Below are 23,362 nucleotides of genomic sequence, written 5' to 3' on the forward strand. Positions count from 1 at the left end.
GAACATCCCAGATAATATTGTGGGGGCCTACCTACCTCTTATCAACGAATGCTATTTGAATCTATTTGTAGCTAAATTAACAGATGTGGGGCCATTTAGCCCGGTTCCGAAATGGTAATTTTAATGAAATTTGTATATTTTAATTAACTTCTCGTTGGAGTCCAGCTTAATGACCGGACATTTTTTGCAGGTGAAAAGGAAAGCCCAAGATTTGAACCCACACAGCCACCAGATTATATGACTAATTTCGCTGTTAGTTAATTTTATTGTTCAATCTCGAGTTCACGGGAATATCACCTGGGCAGCTATCTTTTATATCAAATAAAAGTTGTGAGCTAATTGGTGAGGTGTATCTCATATAAATGAATATTAATAATCATGGAAAGAAGTGTCGAGTTCAAAAGCCGTGGTGGCACTACAAAGACTGATTTTAAAACTTTGCGCTCTCATAAAATTTATTAAAATAGAAGAGTGCCATCTACATTCTCAAATACGATGGTTAGTGTCTTCACTTATCTGATTTCCCCGATAGAGGGTGCTTTGTAACCTTTAAATACATTGGGTTGTGCGAATCTGGATTGTGCGAAGCCTTTACCGAAAACGTCGGATGTATTTGGAATGGTAAAATGAAAGTGACACATTGAGGGTGAAATTCACGAGAACAAGATGTAGCATGGTGACTCCTATATACATTCAGTGAGTGAACATTATTATTGTTCAGGAGCCGCGGTGGCACCATAATTACCAATTATGAAACTTTGTTCTCTTCTAAAATGATCACAATAGCATTTGGAAACCAATGCACAGTCATGGAACAGTGCCATCTCAAGTCTCAACAAGTAAAAAACTATCAGTCGGCTTGGCCGACAGAGATATACCCTCAGCCTGTGTATATTGAAACAATTTTTTTTCCCAAAAAACGTATGTACTTAGAGGGTTTTAAAAATCTTGGGCGTATGAACCGACGAAAATATTGATTAAAGATCAAAAGTTTTGCGGAGGAGATACTAAAAGGAATGGATCGACATTCACCATTATGGAAGTGAATCTATAGCCACATATGGTGTCATAAGGGGTTTTTACACCCTTCGGGCTGTTTGCTCAAGAAGTTTGGACTTGCCCCTGAAAACAACTTTTACCATCGTAATTGAGGCAGCGAATGCCAGTTGCTTCAACAAAAATCAAAGTGAGTCGATATCAGGTCTTAATGTGAACTTATCCGAAATTTTGTGTTGGAGGTACCGGATGGAGTGGACAAATATACTCCATATTTGAACCTGATCTATATTTGGTAGATATATTAGGATGTGTAAAATATGGACCAATTCGGCCACTCCCTTCAAGAGTTACCGTACGAAAAAATTTTGCGAACATTTTTGAACTTTTGTGGGGGAGGTACCGGAAGGAGTGGTCCGATATGGCTTATCTTCGAACTTAAACTATGTTTGGACAAAATATTACTAAGGCCAAGTTTTGGACCGAATCGGCAAATCCTTTCTAGAGTTATCTTGCGCTCCAACCACCTCACACGGTGTCATAGGGTTTATTTTCCAACTTTCATGCTATTTTCTCAGGAAGTATGGACTTGCCGCTAATGAAACTTCTACCGTCGTATCTAACCTTATCTAACCTTATCTAAGTGTGGTACACATTTCACGGTGTGCAAAGTATGGACCAAATCGGTTACTCCTTTCTAGAGTTATCGTGCGCACAAATTTTCCGAACATTTTCGAACTTTTGTGTGGGAGGTACCGGAAGGAGTGGCCCATCTTCGAACTTAAACTAAGTTTGGGCAAAATATTGCTCCAGCCAGCCAGACAGACAGACGGGCGGACATTGCTCAATCGACTCCAAATTGTCTGAAACACATTTCGTCCAAACATACTTGGGGTCTAAAACCATTATTTCGATGAGGCACATTTTGCCCGTATGAAAGTGTATATACCCTCGTTAGCATAAATGCTGAGGGTATAAAAAACTATGGTTGGTGTCTTCACTTATCATATTTCCCCAATAGAGGGTATTTTATAACCGTAAAGTTTATTTGATTTAATTCTCTTTCGAGTTGAGTTGTTATGACCTAAGAGCTGCATTAAAAAATTAGGAATTCACCACACATTCAACCATTATGCTACGTTTCATGGGTGCTTAAGTACGATCATCAGGCATATTAGAATGCCAGTTTTGTGAGTGAACGAAGGCTAAGTTTGGAAACGAGCATTTATACGTACATAAATCATTCGAAATTTGTATATTAGGTCGGCGCAAAAAAACGACAAAGTTTTTTAAAACCCCTATTTTTTCCATTTGATCCAAAAACTTTATATATGAAATTTTATGGTGGTTGACACTTGTATGGGGCCAAAAGTGAATTTTCACGAAAACTCTCTAAAATCCGCATTTATGGTCCAAACGAATAAAAAACGAATCCTACAAAAAATTTGAAAATTCAATCTGATTTTGGTATAGCTCCGATAGACCAATTTTAGATATTATGGGCCCTGTATAGATATACCGAAATCTGATCTGATTTTCACAATTCGTAGGATTCGTTGTTTAGCCACAACAATGAACTGGTAAAAAATTTATCGATTGGTCCATAAATTTGGATTTTAGAGAATTTTCGTGAAAATGCACCTTTGGCCCCATACAAATTACTATGAACAATGATCTCTCTGGTGGTAAGTTCGTTTTTTGGACCGAATTAATACCAGTTATTTAATTCCAAACTTTTCCCATAGTTTGACTTGCGGGTCAAATCGACGTTTAAGTTATTTCCACAGTAGGTGGGATTTCATGTAAAGCAACGCCATATTCTAGAAGGGGAAAAACTGTAGTCCTTTGTTTAAAATATTATTTTCATTACATTCACAAAACTAAATAATTTCCATTGGGAATAATTATAGGAAAGGTGATGGAAAGAGTCCCTTCCCTAAAAATGCCTTTATAATTTGAATATTATTAAATTTTATTCAGAATATTTTCATTCATATTTTTGCTAAATTTAGATATTTTTTATGCATGCTATGTATATAAATGTGATTGTATGCCTCATGTCCTGTAGGATTAAATGTGTGTGTCTGTGTGTTGCCAACATTTCATAGCATCTAATGAATGACCAGCTGTGATAACTATATGCGATGTGGCTAGATGACGACATTCTCATCATGCAAGTATCCTTAAATATATGGTTTGTTTTTTATTTTGCCTGCGAACATTGAGGCCATGTTGCGGAGAAGGTTTGGTGATAATGGGTTTACTGCTTTGGCACCAAAAAAATATGACGTATGCAAGGAGTGGTTGTTGCTGGTTAATGGCCTCTTTGGCGCCAAATAAATACAGAGACTTGTTGGCATTCGAATGTAAACAATGAATGAAAGCAAAGGAAAACTAAGCAGTTGAAGAGATATTCTGCCAGCATAAATGTCCAACAAGGAATTTATATGGAAATTGTAGGCATTTACATAGAAACGTAATATTTTATTGGATATTCGAAATTATGATATGAGGCGAAATAGAAAAAAAAACTTTTGAAAACTGAATAAATAAGTAAACATTAGAAGTTTGCTTGTCTTAGAGCAACAAGATTTGATGTGACAAACTTTTATATTTAAATAAAGATTTAGAGGTCTTTCAAAATTTTGTTGTTGGTAAACAAACTTAATTTAATCTCTTCCCTTCTCTTTTTGTTTTCAAGCATCATTAGGTTTATTTTTATGTTTATCTTTTTGGGATGGATGGATTTTTATGTTGCCAATTTATTTACAGAAAAGAAACAAAACAAATATCTAAGGGAATATTCAGCAAAAATGTTATTGCTTTGCAAAATTTGTGCTGTTGGTCATAGGGGTACACTCTCTGCTTCTGCACTTAAATAAATAAATAAAAAAGAAAAACAAAATAAATGCCCCATCAAGTTTGCCCCCCAACATTTGTTCTAGAGTTATAAACTTTTGTGTCTAATTTCTATTTGTATAATCCACCCTCATATATGTTTGAGAAGATGTCTGGGATGGGTGAGAAGCACCAATGTGTGCGTGCCTGCTTGAATTGTTCGTTGACCTATTTCCTTGTAGTAGTTGACCCATTTCCTGCATTTGTTCTATATGAACTTGTTGTTACATATAATATGAGGTCATGAAATGGGAATATACTCCCCCCCGTCCTAAGTATGTTGTAATGAAAATGAAGAGGGTTGGCATCTATCTACTCCATGCATTTATTGTTTGTAGGATGAAATGTGGGTGGAGGATGGGGGCCACAATGATAATGGCACATTTTGTGATGGCATGATTGAACATTTTAATTTATGTAAGTATTGTTTTTGCTGGGGATGATGAGCAAAATTGTTCAATTTTTAAAGTTTGAATTGTAATGGTGGAGTTTTACGTTTGCTTTTGAAAAAGGAGGCTCGCTTTTAATTTTTTTTGTCTTCAACATTACAAGCACAGACCTTCGACCAAGAAGAGTGATATAAGTTCCTTCGCATGGATTGTATTGTGTGTAAGTTTTATTATTTCCATATGATATTCACAATTTTTAGAACTATTGACCACTTTGCTCTTATGTCAGATTCTTGGAAATTAGAATATGTTTATTGTCAATTTTGACGTTAATTGTAGCAAAATTTTAATTACAGACAATTTCAGTTAATTTGTTTCTGTTTTTTTTTTGTTTTTCATACAAACTCACAATATAAATGAAAATCATTGGCCATATAAAAACATTTTCCTTTTCAGTTTTTTTTTTTGTTTCTAATCTATCTGCACATTTCAAATTTTAAATTGAAAAATAAAATTGTTGTATTGTTGATCGACATGGTTACGATCCCATTGCCAGCTAACCAGACAGACAGACATAGGGGGCACACAAATAGTATAAACGTATGACGTCATAGAGTGAAAGATGTCGAAAGAACACAAACCATTTGTTCTATATTCTTTTAAATGATATACACACAGACATACGCAGACAGACAATTTACACATACAAACGAATAGAGACAAAGCAGGTGCAGGAATATCTAATATGAATGTAATAGAGTGGGTGAAGAAAAATAAAAATATTTATATTTTAATTATTTTCTCGTTCGAGTCGAGCTTATTGATCAATGAGGCAAGTGAAAAGTACCTGAAAAAAAGTGTTGTCACGGTGTGTTAGCGTTCAAAGCCAAAGTCATAACTTTTAAAGGCTACGCTAAGCGCTTGTCATGAAAGCCATACAATGAATGAACAAATATTCTCATGAACATCAGAGAAAGGGATGAGACAAAACTTGTCTTTCCTTATGATGGAGTCCGGACGGAGTAATATTAAACATGTTTTTCGCACATTTTCACAATATACATTTATGAAAAATGTGTATATTCTAACTTCACACATTACTGACATCTAAAACAAAAAGGTTTTCGGAGATTGGTTCTTGATTCACTCTCTGTATTGCGGATGATGCACTATTACCGGTCTCATGTATTGAAGTTGGTATGTAGTGTTCAAGTTACTCTTCAGGAATGAACGAACTTTATTGAATTTAGTTTTGCTTAGTTACTACTTTTGAGAAGCGAGATCTCGTCTAGTATGGCTTGATAAATTTTGGTATTAGTTTACAGTTGCTTAAAATAGTAGTATAAAATATATTTACAATATATTTAAAATTGGGGAAGACGGTTTTTTTTGGCCCAAGGACGAACGCTATTTATTTTGGTAAAAATCGGTTTAGATTTGGATATAGCCCCATATATATCTTCGCCCGATTTAATGCAATTAGTGAACGAAACACGCTATATATGTCCGATTTCAATGAAATTTGGAATGTGCGACGGAATTTAGACTAGAAATTAGTGTGCCAAATTATATAGAAATCGGTTCAGATTTGGGTGTAGCCCCCATATATATGTTCGCCCGATTCAAGGCATTTGGTGCACGAAACACGCTATATATGTCCGATTTCAATTAAATTTGGAACGTGCGACGGTATTTAGTCTAGAAATAAGTGTGCCAAATTATATAGAAATCGATTCAAATTTGGATATAGCTCCCATATATATTCTCGGCCGATTTTATGGATTTGATGCACGAAACGCGCTATATATGTCCGATTTCAATCAAATTTTGAATGTTTTCGGGATTTGGCCTAGAAATAAGTGTGCCAAATTATATCGAAATCGGTTCAGATTTGGATATTGCTCCCATATATATTTTCGACCGATTTGAGGTATTTGATACACAAATTTTGATGAAATTTGGACTATGTGACGGAATGTGGTCTACAAATAAATGTGAAAAACTATATCGAAATCTGTTCTGATTTGGATTTAGCTCCCATATATATTTAACATATTCACAGTGGTGTAGGGTATTATATAGTCGGCCCGCCCGACTGTGATCCTTTCCTTACTGGTTTGATTTTTTGAATTGTCTTTGTCTCTGCTCTTCCCGTAACTGTCTATATACTAAATTTGTGTGTTAAAATATCATCTGATGAGCTTTCTAAAACTTTTCAAGTTCATAGACTCCCGAATTTCCAACACTTTGAGTATGTACCACCCGCAAAATATGCTGATATGGCATCTTGCGGAGTAAGACAACAACATCTTCCGTTGTCTATATTTAATTAGTTTATGTGTAAATAATAATTGGCATTGTAAGTTATATTACAATATCTAGCATTTTTTTGCAATGTTCGTATCTTTCAAGAATGCAAAACATCCGCCTCTTATCGCACATTTTGACTAATTTAAAGCTCAAGCGAAAGATGTCGTACTGAAGTAAATTGATTTTTTTAATTTTATTTTCACATAAGAGGTGTCACACAAAATTATTCAAATGCAGATCACTCTAATTTTCTTCGTTAACATATGTAATCTAAACATAATCTAACAGTAGGCTAATAAACACAGAAAAAAAACCGGCGATAAAGAAAATTATCATATTGACAAAATTCGATAAAATTATTTGATCACAAAGTAAAAATACAACTGATAAAGTATTTCACATATTGACTAAAATATTTATCGATTTTTTATATTGAACTTAAAATGGAATATTTGGAATATTTTGATAAATATTTTTGTCAATATGTGAAATATTTTATCAGTTGTATTTTTACTTTGTGATCAAATAATTTTATCGAATTTTGTCAATATGACAATTTTTTTATCGCCGAAAAATCGATAAATTTTTTATTGAATCTTTGAATTTTTTTATGAAATGGCTAAAATGTTTTTCTGTGAAGGAATGATTCATTTTTTTTTTTTTGAATTATTATAATAAAATGGTTATTTTATAAAAGCAGTTTATATACGGGTACTTCGGTGGTATATATCAACTATGTCGATTTCACAATCTATCTGTATATATAATAATGCCCAGGCAAAACGCATGTAGCTAGGATCTAACATTTTTGGAAGTGGGTCACTGTTGTTTGCGGGGTTGTTGTTATTGTTGTTGCAGGGGCTTTGCAAAATTCGGCCTAGAAGGACTAATAGATAACAAAAAAAATCCTTTTTTTTATTTCTGCTATATTAATTTCATGTATTGTTGATCGACATATCGGTATTTTGATGTCATATCACGGAAATATATATTAGTAAACATTCCATTTAGCAATGAAATATTTCTTGTGAATCACCACAACAATTAAATGATATAAATGAAGCTATTTTTATTTGCTTCGGCAACTCTGACGCATTTAATGAAACATTAATTCTTTTATCAATAAAATAATTAGTAATTAATTTGTTTCAGATATCAGCGATTTAATTCTGGCGAGACAGTCTGGGGTGTAAAACAGCAAAGTCTACCAAAAATATACATATCTATAATTATAAATTGACAATTCTTTTTGAGACATTTATTGCCACAATTTCTTTTTTTTTTGTTATTTTACCCACATTAATATAAATATAGCTATTTTATTTATGAATATTTTTATTTTTCTTGGTAGCTGTATATTTAATTTTAAAAATAACAACATAAAGATTGAAACAACCTCAAACACAAACAACAACATCTTTGACTAACAAACCAAAAAACAAAGAGAATTACAACAAAAATTTTATGAAAAAATCAATGATTCTGGGATTTTGTATATGTTTTTTTTTTCTTATTTGTTTCATTTCATTTATCTAAATTATTTAATTAGCATTGGTGCTAACCAAGATTAACAGTTCCATGGTAATGTATAAATAAGTTAACACAAATATGTAAAATAAAAAATAAGTATGTGGGTGTCCGTCCGCCCGCCCAATCTAATTGTTAATTTGATTAATTTGATATTTTTTCGCATTACAATGCGAAAAAGCTGATATTTAAATATGAATAAAGCTAAATGGTCCTTCTTAATGACTACAGGTGTTTGATCTTGACCATTTCGTTTAGATGTTTGTTGGTTTGTTTTTTGTCTGGCGTTAAAGCTTCCACTTCCTCTCTGCCATTATTCCGTTTTGACGAAATGAAAATACAATTATCATCTTTCTGTATTTAAAACAAGTATTAAACTGCATTGGTTTAGTCATATCTGGATATAACCACACCAGGTTAGTAATGTTTTTTTTTCATATAAAGCAGTCAGCTAGTCAACCGGCAGCAGTTGTTTGTCTGTCTGTTTTGAAGGCAGTAGTCTATATTGCTTAAGTCGTGTGCTCTACTCCAGGTTTGTTAATGCAGCATTTATGTGTGTAGCTGAAGGCAACGCAGCTATAGAATATCAAAAAAATATTGAACTCAACTGAATACTAAACAACAAGACAGCCAGACAGATATTAATGGAGACAGTGGCTAAAAATGGAAATCCAAAAATTGAAAGACACGGCATAACTGGTGATACAATTTTTAAGGCTCTTCTTTGCAAAAATTTCTTGAAATTAAATAGACAACATATAAATAGAGAACATATCGCTCAAAGAGTGACACATTAGACTGGTTTTAACTCAAAGGGGAAAAAATCGATGTCGGATTTTTTATGGGGCACCCTCCTAAAATGTTTAGTTTTGTTAAAAATTAAGATTGCCAAAGTTTGAGCTCAATCGGAATATGTTAACACGTGCCACTGGGGGCCTCAAAGTTTCCATGGGCCCTTTATATAGCTAATATTAAAATCTGACCCGATTTTACAAATTTTTTGTAAGATTACTTGTTTAGCCACTACAAAGAACTGGTACACTGTTTTCATCGATTGGACAATAAATGTGGTCTGTAGAGTGATTTTGTAAAAATTCGCCTTTGGTCCCATACAAATTTTAAAGAATTCGCTCTTCAGACCACATTTATTGTCCAATGGACGAAAACAGCTGTCAGCTGTCTTTTAGAGAAGTTTAAATGTAGATCAATGATTATAACCAAGATAATATTAATTTATTTTGACTATATGGAAGATTCCTGAAAATTTCGTTAATTTTCATTATTTTCCTCATCATCTCAAACATTTATTTTATCATTCAAATTTGTCAGAACATGAGTAGCTGCCACCATTATAGTATTTAGGACCATGCCAAAATCATCGATGTTAGGATATAATCACATACAATATCAGGAACCTATGACTTATCCTGATGACGTTATATTAGTTTATAGTACTTAAATACGTAATTTTTCAAAGTCCGATCTGAGTTATCAATATTTTCCCTATATATATTCACCAACAATATTTAAAAAACAGTTTGGATCGAGCACACATAATCTTCTGAAAGAATTTGTTATGAAAAACATCAATAAAATGTATTTTGTTACCGCAGATAACGAAAATGTGAATAAAAACGGTAGAATATGGTCCTAAATCATATATGAAAAGCGAAAGCTTCTGGAGATGTTAAATATTATAGCTACTAATTTCTTGTGTTCAAACACTCATATTAAAATTTGATTTGGAACATTTCTTCTTTTGACACAATCCCAAAACAGTGAATTACTTTAGGAGATTTTGACTAAGTATGGAATAAATTTCAATTAAGATTCTAAAAGTTTAACAAATAATTTCTTCCTATAATATCTAATTTTGTAACGTAATTTTCTTAACAAAGTATTTTATTTAGATATATAGTTTGTTCTGGGACTTATAGTGAAATTTTGTGTAGAATATTTCTTCTTTTAACAACTTTCGTCTGAAACTAAATTTCATGATACTTTCATGCATCAACCCGAAAAAAGTACAAAACAAATTTATTCAAAAATATTTGGGTGTTTTGTTGGCAAATTTGATGTATATATTTTCTTGATATATATTGTAAATACATATTTCATTTATTTGGTGACTTATATTGAAATTATATGGAGAATATTTTTGTCTTTGGCATCTTCTATCTAGAATGAAGTTTTGTGGGACAAAACGTAATAAACTCAGATTAAGTACAACATTAACCCTAAAACGTGATTTTACTTTTGGCAGATTCCTGGCGTTTAGGTACGATTTAGAGTTTTGGTGTATTCAGGCACCTATAGTAAAATTTTATGATAAATAATTTTGTAGAATTTTTTGATTTGATACGATCTCATTTTAAAGGAGTTTTTAAACTTTTTTGAAAAAATAGACCAAAAAGACCCCTTTAGTGACTCGCATGAGGGTTAATTTTTTCATAAAAAGATACCCGCATTGTTGTCAGTAATATTGCCAAAGACACTTTATACCTAAAATGCAAGGATTTCAAGGAATATGATGTCGAATATTTCAAAACCTGTAGAAATGGGCGGAACTTGCCATGCCTATTCAGGGTACTTCCCGACGTAAACTTTCAAAACGCCGATACACGTGTCTTCTTTTTTTCGGTCCTCTTTCATAATCTGTGCGGGGTTTCTTGTAATTAAAAAAAAATTCAATTTTGTTGTACAGTGTATTCAAGTCTTGTTATTTCGTTTCATTTCTCTTTGGTGGAGCCACTGTGTACTTAAAATCAGGTAAACAAATTGAATGTGATATCAATAGCTGCAGCGGCAACAACAACACAAAACACATAAAATCCCCACAATAACAAAAATTTGTCTGCACCAAACAAAAAACAGCTGTATGGTGGACTCCAAATGAAATGAATATGTTTTATAAAGTTTTTTTTTTTAAATTTGTTTCGAAAAATCCCCTAAAGGTTTATTTCATTTGTCGTTTGTGAGATTGTCAAATTAGAAACGGTGACAAAGAAAACAGAAAAAAACAAACAAACTAAATCCCAAGCAGCATCATTAGTTTGAAATCAAATTAAACTGACTTGAAATTATTGATCGTTAATCGCTAAAGGCTTGTTTACATATTCACAAAAGAAAACTGGTTTGATAGCTTCAAAACAAAGATTAAATATTCCAATTTAAATGAGACAAGCAGCTAACCAACCCGTTGCTGCCGGGCAGAAGAAAGGGCTTAAAGAAATAACAAAAAATAATTTCTCAAAAAATATATGTAAATTAATTGAAATCGTTTCAAAGGAAATAAACAATTTGCTTAGATTTGTATTTAACCATTCTAGTTCGATTTCACTGATAACATGCCATATAGAATCCACATTCAATTTGTGCAAATTCCCACATTTAATCTCTGCTGACGATCACAGTTTGAGCAATCGTCAAGCTTGGCTGGGTGTTTACTTGAACTGGCTATTATTGTTGGTTAATTGTTTGTCTCTCATTTCTCTATTATTTTTTGGCCTTTGCTACTGGTTAAGCATTAAATGTTTGTTTTTTTGTTTCGGCTTAATTTTAGTTTGGGGCTTTAATTTATTCAATGATTAAGCGACAATTAATAATGGATGTTCTATTTTTTGTTTGTTGTGTTTTTATTTTTCGGAGAATGATTAAAATATTGTGTGAACATCATTAACTGTTTTTTTTGTTTTGGCCTTAATATGCTAAATGATATCGACTAGAATTAATTTCCAATTAGAAATTGTCAATAACAAAATGGTAGTAGTTAACAGTCATGTGAATAAGTGAACAAAAGAGTCAAAAGAGTGTTAGCGAATGATTTCAAAGCAGCAACATCACAGGACTTTGTAGAAAGAACGATTTTGTTTAATAAGGAGATTTGGTTCGTGAAACAGGGACTAATATAATACGAGCAAAAATGGAGGAAATTGCCAAAGCAATTTTCAATGAGAGTGTTTCTTTGGACACTTACTTATTTGAGTGAACAGTTGTCTATACCCAGGAGACAAATAAAAAAAGCAAGGGTATTTATAAGGATCTGAAGTCCTTAATATTACCACTTGGTGAACAATGCCAATTTTTTCTTACTAATAAATAAAAGTTGTATTAATAAAATAAAAAAGCGACTCTGGGAGTAAGTCTGAATATTTTGAAAACCAAAACAGAATTCGTCATCCTTTTTGGAAAGGCAAATTTAATAACTAACATCAAAAGTATACTGAGAAATACACATTCTCAAATCTAAAAATATTTTTTTCCAAAAATTTGAATTTGTCAAAGGTTTAACATAAAGTAAAACACCTAAATCTCCTTGGCGTATTATGTATATGCATGTACGTAATTATTAGACATCCGATTTTGCATATTTTTCAAAAACTCAAATAAAAAAATTGCAATTATTTTAGCTATTTTATAATATTATGAACAAATATAACAAAAAAAATTTTAGATCATTCAAAATTATCAGAATTTTTCTATTTGAATTTTTGAAAAATATGCAAAATCCGATGTCTAGTAATTATGGTTCACTCTCCCCTAACGAACCTGTCAATGCCACTTAAATATGTAGATATGTAGACACAAATGTACGGAAGATGATTTCATTTATATTTTGTCATAGACACGATGGAATTAACTAACCTAGGACGGCAGCCAAGCCCCTAACCCACCTGGCTCTGTATGGTATCCTTGCATATGCTGTTTAATGTCGAGCTATGACATCATAGCTTTTTTAATTGCTTTGGCCTGTTTGACCTATCATAAACAACTATCTAAATTCCAAAAATATTTAAGGGAATGGGTAATTTTATGCTATCTTCGCTGCGCTTATGGTGGACATTAAATCAACACCGAAACCTAACATTGAAACGTTTTTATATCCCTTAGGGCTGGCTATTTAACTGTTAGCGTGAAATACAAACAAACAGGACAACGCCTTCTTAAACGTCATCCTTTAGTTTTTTGATATGTTTGCTTGCCATGACCGACCAGGTTTTATGACACATCATTATACTTCCTTGGTCTTTGGGGACATTGTTGATGACACCTGTGCTTTGTTGTTTCTATTTTTATTCGACACTGGAAATTCTATGTATCCACACAATAAACAACATTTGCTTGAACTTTACACTGTATTGTTATGACTTGTTAATTGTTTTGAATGGTTGTTAAAGTAGCGTTTGGCATTTTAAAATTAATGATTTGATTTGGAAATGCAAACATTAGGTATTGATTTCATTTGGCGTTACAGGATATAAAAAAAAAACAACGTAAGGAAAAGATTGAAAACTTGATTTGCTGATGGATGGTTTATGGAAATATAATTAGAGTGGACGAGAAAGTTAATAGCAAGAGGCTAAAAAGAAAGGACATTGCCGCGAGGAATTGAATTGTTCAAGCAATGTAGGAAATTCTGGCCTCATAAAACTCTATTTTAACACGTTCGCGGACTCAAACAAATTCAACGTCTGTTCAGTCATTTTAGCATGTTATACCATTCACGTTCGTGAACGTCTTCAAAATATTTTTAAAGAGAAATATAAAATCGACCTTTGGTTAATGGACTTTAATGTCGGTAATGTGCAGTTCTGTAGTGGAATTCTGTAACTAATTTTGAGTTACCGAAAAAATCAGTAAAATTAAAACACAAAATTATGAATGAAAAGTTTTAACTAAAGTTGACAGAATTCTTGATATCGGTAGGACTTAACGACTACTACATTTTGGCCATCTCCAAAAAAAAACCTTAATTGCCGAAATTATAAGCATTTTAATTCTGTCGATTTTTGTCGGTAACTCAAAAATGGAGTTAGAGAATTCCACTACTGATACCAATATTGGATTTTGATTATGACAAAAAATTAAATATTGAAAATATCACTGATTTCTTTCTCGAGTTTGCAACATTTTTACGAGCAAATGATTTCACATAAAATCGGCTATAAACCCACCCAAGTCCAATCAGTTTAGAACGTAATTTTGGAAAGTACTTTTGGTTTTTATTCAACTCACGGTATACTTTTCTAACATTTCTGAAATTCTTGTTACAAGGACCGCAAATAACCCGCAGAACTCAGTCTAAACTATTTCACAGATCGCAATATGTCACCACATTTCTGTTAATTCGGTAAACGCCACCTATCGAGGAAAATAATCTCACTTTCTTTAGCAGAGATCCTCACCAGTGAAAGACTCAACTAATTAGTCGTTAAAGTTAAGTTAATTATAAATCTAAACAGGATTTTTTCTGAAATTTTTAGAAACTGTATTTAAATCAAACCTATAGGACTCTATCTAAAATATTTCACATATTGCATTATATATCCACAGAGCTGTGCTAATTCAATAAACGCCACCTATCGAGGAAAATATCCACACTTTCATTAGCAAAGATCCTCACCATTGAAAACCTCAAGTAATGTTTCAATATAATAGCGTGTTTATATTATAGATTTTTGGAGGGTTAACCTTCTTTATGAGGATTTATTTGACGTATACCCAATGGAATTGACATTTAAAACCCAGTGGGTTTTTTAAATCCGGTTATATATAAAGTGAAAGTCTCAACTAATTAGCTTCATATCCTGAGTATTTCAGTTTCTCTGTAAGTGGTATTGGTGGTAATTGAATCTCTCCATATTCGTGATGGTATGTTTGTGGGAGTAGTGCATTTTTTAGCATTGGCGCCCAATGTGGGTTTGCGTATATGAACAAATATTAAAAACAAATGTTCTATTTATTAATAACTTATTTAGAATAGCATAATGCCGGCTTTGACATCCAATGTGGGAACTTATTGTTCTAGGTTATTTTCTTTTAATTTTATACTTTCAATATTTTTTTTTTAATTTACTTTTACTATCTGTTGAAATATATTTCACTTGAGTTAAAGTATCATCAATTTATTAATAAATTTGATATCTCAAAATGTTTCAAGGACCCCATCAGAAATGTGAAAAATTTTAACTTCCGAATAAAATCAATGAGTATAGAGTACCAACTATAAATTATTATGTATAAGAGACTCTCGGAAAGATTGAACTTGTGTCCAAAAGGTGATAAAATGAAAACAAATATAACAATATATAGAAGTATGTTATTGGCAGGGTCATCGGAAAATCATAGAAGTGTTTGTTGATGTCTTTTAAGAATACTTTTTTATATATTTAATTTTATATATATGAAATCGCCTTTCTTTTCTCTATTAATTTTATATATTAAATTGTCTTTTCATTAAAAATAACTATTTTTTGTTACGTTGTAAGATGTGATAATGGTAGTTATGCCGATTAAATATCGACCATTATCACATCTTACATCTGGCGCCCAACGTTTTCACTGTATATTTGATCCATTTACATAATAAAATTGATATGACGCCAGAGATGGTCTGTATGATGATTTTTTAGGTTTTCGACGGTCAGAAAGTTGTAAACGTCGAAAACGTCATATACCCGTAGAAAACGTATAAAAAGTAGTAAACGTCATAAACCTCAAAAAAAATTATGTTGCCACCATATTTTTCAATTAATTCTAATTCGAAAAGCCTGTCTTTGTTTCTGAAGAGTAAACGTACCTTTTTTTGGAAATTTAAAGACATTTTTTTAATATTTTATTTTATAAAATAACTGAAATGATTGAACGAACAAATTGGATTAGGCACTTAGCAAGCCATCTACAATACATTCTGAACACTATGTGTGATTCAAAGTATTTGCTTCTGAAATAATAAACAAACAATAATGTCCATATAATATAAAAATATACATAAAATGTATATTTTTTCAATGACCTCTTTTTACATTTGTTCCTTTTTTATAAACGGAATCACAAAAGAAATTATAAAATGAGTTTTGTTGTAATGAAATACAACGATTTTTAGGTTAAACAATTCTATTGGTTATGCTGTAAAAAACCATGTTTTTTGGGAAGGTTTACGACGTTTCTGACGTATGTCATATACGTCATAATTTCCGACAGACCATCTATGTATGACGCCCAATCTGGGCTTGTTTAAGTTCTATTCAAATAAATTTTTGAAAATTATTGTTCAAATTCTTAAGGACTCGACCCATAAGAAGCATGGCATTCTTGCTTAAGTCATATCTGGTAAATTCCTAAAGACCAAGTTCGACCTAATTCAAATGTGATTCTGAAATCTTTTTATTAGGTCGAACTTGGTCTTTAGTATTTTATGAGGTATTACTTCAGCAAGAATGTCATGCTTCTTATGTGTCGAGGCCTTTAAGCATCTCATTACGAAATTTTAAGTTCTTTAGTCTCATAATATAACAACGTTGGCGCCCAATGTGGGTATGTGTAAACTCTATTAACAAAAAAATACTTTGAGTAACTAGTTTTGTTCAAAGTATTTTCCGGTTTCTGCCAAATGAATGCACGAACATTAGTTAGAGCAGCCAAAGAGGATATTTGGCGCCCAAAGAGGATATTTGTGTATTCCATTGCCATTATTTAAGGTCATATTTTTATATACCAAACACAAATAAATCTTGGTTTTCACTACTTATCCAAAGAATCTATTTTATTGGCATTGACGCCCAATGTGCGTTCCTTAAATTTTACGGAACATTTTCCTTTTTAGCCTCATAATGAAAAACGTTGGCGCCCAATGTGGATGTGTGTAAACTATTTTAAATTAACTTTGAGAAACTAGTTCTCTAAGTTTTTTTTTTTCAGTTTTTACTCAATGAAGAGCACATGGAAAAGTATGGTCAATGTGTTGTAATGTCTTAACATAGTTTAAAGCAGACGTAAAAATAACATTGGCGCCCAAAGTGTTGCGCTTACTCCATTGCCAAGATTTCAGGTCATATTTTTTATACTAACCATCTTCATATTTTAAAATTTTGGCTCCCAATGTGAGCTGGTTTTTGCTATATTCAAAATAATTTTACGAAAAAGCTCTTATTGTATACTTCAAATTCTGAATAATTCTAATACAAATCTAAAGCTGAATTTTTCAGACCTTAGCGCCCAGTGTGGGTATCGGAAATACATAACTTTGAGGGACTAGATCTCTAAATATCCTTCATTCTTTTAATGAAGAGGACATTGAAAAAATTTCGTTAATATATTGTAATAACACTGTGCAACATTTTTAAGGTGATCTTGTGCAAACAATTCGAACTGAGGATTTTTTGAAAGTACAGACCCAAACGACAAGAAACCCTAGTTGGGTTTTGTTGTGTCAGATCCAGCTCGGATTTTATGGCCCCATCTAAACATGGTTAAATATTGATTTTTTTAAAGAAATTCGGGGCTATATCTCTGAAACCAATGCGAATCTTCTTCTGACCTCTGCAGCAAATTTGTAGATAAGGACAAGAATACAATATTTGGACAAATAATGAACTCGAACAACTACATTTATTGCCTCAAATTTCAAAATATATGCAAAAAATCTTTAATTTTTTCTGAATATTTTCTTTTGGAAAAATATTCCCTGGAACGTAATACACAACTCTTCAGACCATGTCATTGTTGTAAAATGCCTCAATGCCGTTGTTTTCAGTACATTTTTCAACGACGATTTAATAAAAATGTCAATAATATAGTGAAATCCGAAATGCGAGAATACACTGTTGGTGTGAACTGTGTTTGAAATACGTTTTGTAAAAGATATGATGCAAAATACCGCTGAAACAACATGAAGTAAGCATTTTAGAGTTTCAGAATGTTCTAAAGAATTGTTGAGAACTTTATTAGGAAGATTTTTGCAAGAGGTTACGTGGTTCAACTCCCAATAGTTTAGCCGATACTGACCAGAATTTCAGGAATTATGGAAAATGTTCTATATTTTATAGATTTTGATGCCCTAGATGGAGTTTTTCTTATGTGGTTTTTTCAAAAGATAAGTTCTACTATTTTAAAGCTACAATATTGCTAAAGACAGCAAGGCCAAATTCCTATTCGGTTCAGAGATAAAGGTCTGATAAATGCAAAAAGTGTAGATTAAGCCCGGTTTAGATGAGGCCATAAAATCCGAACTGGATCTGATAGGACAAAATCCTACTAGGGTTTTTGTAGTATAAATATGTATTTTCAAAAAATGCATACTAGAAGTTGTTTGCATTGTCAGTGTTGCATAGTGTAATCGAACTTTGCTTAGAACAGCCATAAAAGCATCATTCGGCAGCTCTTTACTCGCGAGGAAACAAAGAGAGCTTCTCTCCACTCACGAAATTTAGATAATATAAGAAACCATGCATTGACAACAGTATTTGCTCAAATTGTTGTTGTTGTGTGCCAATTGCTGCATAAAAGTAACTTTGGCGCCCAATGTGGGTTTTGATGAAAAAGATTATTGGAATTATTTGGTTAGCATGGTCTTGAGAATACACGCAGTTAACATTTAACTAGCACATTTGTACTTATTGTAATTTTGAGTGATTTATGACCGTCAATTCTCAAAAAAAGAGAATATATTTAGATTACAAATAAGTCAGTATTAAAATTATTAATCACAATTTTAATTATTATTCTTAGAAGCAAAACGCTAAACCTCAACAATAATTGTATATTCCTTGTTATCCCCACCTAAAATTTGGATGTATGTAAATATGAGTATGTGTTCGATTATTAACATCTAAATAAGCATTAAAAATATTTCATGTATGTAAATATTATTATGGACAATTTGTCTATTATTTGTTCGTAGACATGAAAAAATATAAATCAATATTTATCAAACTAATTAGAAGGGACCACAAATAAATATACACCATTATGAGGTGTTAACACATACTCGGAGCATCATATAAAATTTATTTATTTATTTATATTTATCACAACAGTGTGGTTGTTGGTGGTGGTATACACACAATTATTTACATATTAGCCGTTCTAATTATTGTAACGTGATAAATAGCCTGCGAACGAACAATATTATTTGTTACTAATCACAAGTCGCGGGTAAAACCTCAAAATATGACTTGTCAATACCACCAGCAGCAGCAACAACAACTAACCGCTATTGGAGAAATCAAAATCACCACAATCTATATAGGAATGGGAAATTCTACAGCGTGTTGCCTTGAATATTCTTCAAGTGTGCTGCAAACTGATTAGAAAGCGTAATATAACAAAGCAGGCGAAAGAGTTCATTAAATGTTTGTGCATTTTTTTGTTTTACAAAAAAAAAAAAAAAAAAAATTCCGCATGTGGCCATAGATACACGCTTTTGAATATTGTTTTTATTATTTTTTTGCTTTTCAGATTTGTTATTTTTCTGTTGTTGTTTAAAAATATTCTTTTTGTTGCTTGCTTGTTTGTCTTAAGGCCATATTCTTCACACGCACGTAGTTTTTAGCCCGCCGGGGCCCCATAAATGCTCTTGAGTGTAATAAAATGGGCATATATAACAGCTCAAGTAGTATTTGTCTTATCAATTTTCGACCATCAAGAACAACTGGGCTCTTACGATCATGGCTGTGATAATAACGAGGTTGGTCGCTTGGTTGGGTTTTGTTTTTATTTTCATTTTAGCCCAGCAAAATCAGTTGTTGATAATTTAAGTTAAGTGTTCGGTTTTTGGCAAGATAACTTATCACACCCAACCGTTTTTTTGTCAATGCTTTTCAAAAATCATAGGTGTTACGTTGTTGTTGATTGATTGGCTGGCTGAAGTAAATGACAGCCAGGCAAATCAGTTTTTTTATTTTAATAATAAATAAAAAACCAAAATATTAATCTTAGCTGATCACACTTGAAGTTTGTTCAAGTAGTTTGACGACATTTATGACGTCTTGAACGGCCATGCCACCAAAAAATTCTCAGACATGTGTGTATTTTGTGAATAAAATTTAATTTTTAGATAAAATACCTGGAAACTGTGACGTTTTATTTTTATTTTAAATAAAAACAAAATTAGTATTGACGCATTTACACTGAGTGACAACAAAAAGACTGTGATAAAGATTGAACCACAAATATTGGTTATTGCTTTTAGCAACTTGCCATTCTTTTTAATAATATTTTTTTTTTGCTAAAAACAAATTTAACCATATGCCATATGAGGTCAGAAATAAATAAAATATAGCACCATCAACATTGACGTCCCAGGCATTACGTTATTGGCATTTAGCCAAACTATTGATAAGAATAATGTCATTAGTAAAAGTGTCAACAGACTGTAATAGAAATAACATAGAAATTGCTGTGATGTGTATGTGTGGATACATACATATTCCCCATATCCGACCTCAGAAATTATTTATCCCATGTTGGTTTTTTATCTCCTCTTTAGACCTATTTGTAAAATGGTTCGTAGGTTATCTACTACGCCGTACGGACAATGCAGGGAAGGAATCTTCAACCAGATTGTTATTTAGACTTTGTGCTCTAAAATTCGATTCGTTCCAAACTTGCTTCATCATAAGATGCCCACAGGAAGGCGTAGAAGATCACCTGTTTGTAGATCAGGGGCTTTATTCCATTAGGAAGATCACCATTGTGCCGAAGTGCACCTTGGTATGCAAAGAAATAATAATAAACTCACAATTTTCGCAGAAAAACTACTGCCAAGTACCGGATTTTGTCATTGACTAGGTTAATTTCACCGCCTTTTTTAATATTGGGTAGAATGAGAAAAAAGTCGGATATACGACCTGAAGTTTGCCCCTAAACACGATAAATGAGCATTTGCTTAAGGCCCAACCTAGTAAAATATCTATGGAAGTCCTCAAGCCAAGCGTTAAAGCGAGAAGCCATAGTGTTTGCTCTTGGGCCAGATATCGCCAATATCTCAGCGTTGGCGTATAGAAGAGGCAGGTCTTCTCGAAAAAGTTCAGGCATATGTTCCCACAACATCTCCGAAGGGACAAGGGAGACTTCTTTCATATCAATGAGTGCACACGGATTCATCTTGTGCAATTATATGGGACCTACTGTTTATCGCCGATTCCGAATGGCGTGTCTTACAACACCACTTGTAGAGAAGTATTTCATGGCTGACATACTGAGGAAATGTAAGCCAGCATTAAACTGAGGGGATTTGTCACATCCAAAAATTTTGATGTACTGGTCAGGGATTGAACCGCGGAACTTCTAACTGTAAGCTGGACGTACATCACTGCACCACAGTGGCTTCCGGGCAGGCATATCACTCACAAAAACCCAGCTCGAACTGGTTCTTCTGTAGAAAGACGTTATGCAACTTTAACTTTTAAGTTCTTGCCCTTGTAAAAAAAAAATTCTTTAAAAAACCCACGTTTTGTGAGTGAAGATTGGTCAAAATTTTTTTTTTTTTTAAATCTACGTTTTGTAACTGAATGTGGGTCAAAAATATTCTTTAAAAAATCCATGTTTTGTGAGTGAAGGTGGGTCAAAAAATATTCTTTAAAAAATCCAGGTGTTGTAACTGAAGGTGGGTCAAAAAATATTCTTTAAAAATTCAGGTTTTGTAAGTGAAGGTGGGTCAAAAAATATTTTTTAAAAAACCCACTGTTTTTGAAAAAATTCTTAAAAAAACCCACTGTTTTTGAAAAAAATTCTTTAAAAAATCCACGTTTTGTAAGTGAAGGTGGGTCAAAAAATATTCTTTAAAAAAATCCACGTTTTGTAAGTGAAGGTGGGTCAAAAAATATTCTTTAAAAAATCCACGTTTTGTAAGTGAAGGTGGGTCAAAAAATATTCTTTAAAAAATCCACGTTTTGTAAGTGAAGGTGGGTCAAAAAATATTCTTTAAAAAATCCACGTTTTGTAAGTGAAGGTGGGTCAAAAAATATTCTTTAAAAAATCCACGTTTTGTAAGTGAAGGTGGGTCAAAAAATATTCTTTAAAAAATCCACGTTTTGTAAGTGAAGGTGGGTCAAAAAATATTCTTTAAAAAATCCACGTTTTGTAAGTGAAGGTGGGTCAAAAAATATTCTTTAAAAAATCCACGTTTTGTAAGTGAAGGTGGGTCAAAAAATATTCTTTAAAAAATCCACGTTTTGTAAGTGAAGGTGGGTCAAAAAATATTCTTTAAAAAATCCGCGTTTTGTAAGTGAAGGTGGGTCAAAAAATATTCTTTAAAAAATCCACGTTTTGTGAGTGAAGGTGGGTCAAAAAATATTCTTTAAAAAATCCCCGGTTTGTGACAGAAGGCGGATCAAAAAATATTCTTTAAAAAATCTACGTTTTGTGACAGAAAGTGGGTCAAATATAGTCTTTAAAAAATCCACGTTTTGTGAGTGAAGGTGGGTCAAACAATATTCTTTAAAAAATCCACGTTTTGTGAGTGAAGGTGGGTCAAACAATATTCTTTAAAAAATCCACGTTTTGTGACAGAAGGGGGGTCAAACAATATTCGTTAAAAAATCCACGTTTTGTGACAAAAGGTGTGTCAACAAATATTTTTTTAAAAAATTCGCGTTTTGTGAAGATGTTGGGCCAAAAAATATTTTTTAAAATATCCACGTTTTGTGAATGAAGGGGGATCAAAAAATATTCTTTAAAAAAAATTACGTTTTTTGACTGAAGTTGGTTTGAAGGCCTCACAAAAAAATATTTATTAAAAAATCCATGTTTTGGTGGAAGCTCATCTAGGGACACGTTTTTAGCACTTTCTTTGGGAACTAAGGAGTCGATAGCATTACTAAAGACTGATTCTAAATTACTAACAGTTAAGTCTATCTCTTCAAGTAACACATTTCTGTCCCGGACAAATTTCTGTAACTCCCAGTCTTATTTTGCCCTGAAGGCGAACTAAATTGATTTTAGCAAAATTGGGGAAGGCACTTGTTACCCTTTCTCTAAAGTAACCCATGTCGATAACTAGTTTCAAAACTCTGTGATATGATTTGAAGTCTATTGATGTACTCCAAAAAAGGCCATACTTGGACACATCAATGAATGAACCCGATGTATGATTGGGCCGGGTGAGATAGTCAGATGAAAATATTGCAAGATTTGGACAATTTTTTGATACATTGCTAGTGTTTGTGTCCGACCCCAGGATAGGTGGACCCCTATAAGAACTTCGACTCTGAGAATTAAATTAAATTAGAATTGAAAAAAAAACTTGTTTACAAGTGGTGTCTTAAGACCCATTTTACTGAGCTAATATGGATCGGCGTGCACTCATTTATGTGAGAAAAGTCTCCCTTCTCACCTTGAAAGATTTGAAAATATCACACATATCCATGATGATCGATGAAAGTAGACAGCAGAAAAGTTGTATAATTTTGATGCATAGTTTTAGGTGAATTGTGAATTTTACAATTTTGGTGCATAGTTAT

General features: G+C 32.4%; 1 protein-coding gene and 1 long non-coding RNA gene across 4 annotated transcripts in view; one reads left to right on the plus strand and one right to left on the minus strand.

Moving 5' to 3' along the window:
* nrv1 (nervana 1) overlaps window positions 1-23,362 on the minus strand; it is a 47,489-nt gene that overhangs the window by 7,312 nt on the left and 16,815 nt on the right. The gene's annotated exons all lie outside the window — the stretch shown is intronic.
* On the plus strand, window positions 19,334-23,266 carry LOC141393566 (uncharacterized). Its single transcript, XR_012410121.1, has 3 exons — window positions 19,334-21,553; window positions 21,712-22,321; window positions 22,413-23,266. It is a non-coding gene; the product is annotated as an uncharacterized lncRNA (long non-coding RNA).

The sequence above is a fragment of the Musca autumnalis genome, unplaced genomic scaffold (genome assembly GCF_047663935.1).
Source record: "Musca autumnalis isolate F117 unplaced genomic scaffold, ASM4766393v1 scaffold_2, whole genome shotgun sequence".
Taxonomy (NCBI): Eukaryota; Metazoa; Arthropoda; class Insecta; order Diptera; family Muscidae; genus Musca; species Musca autumnalis.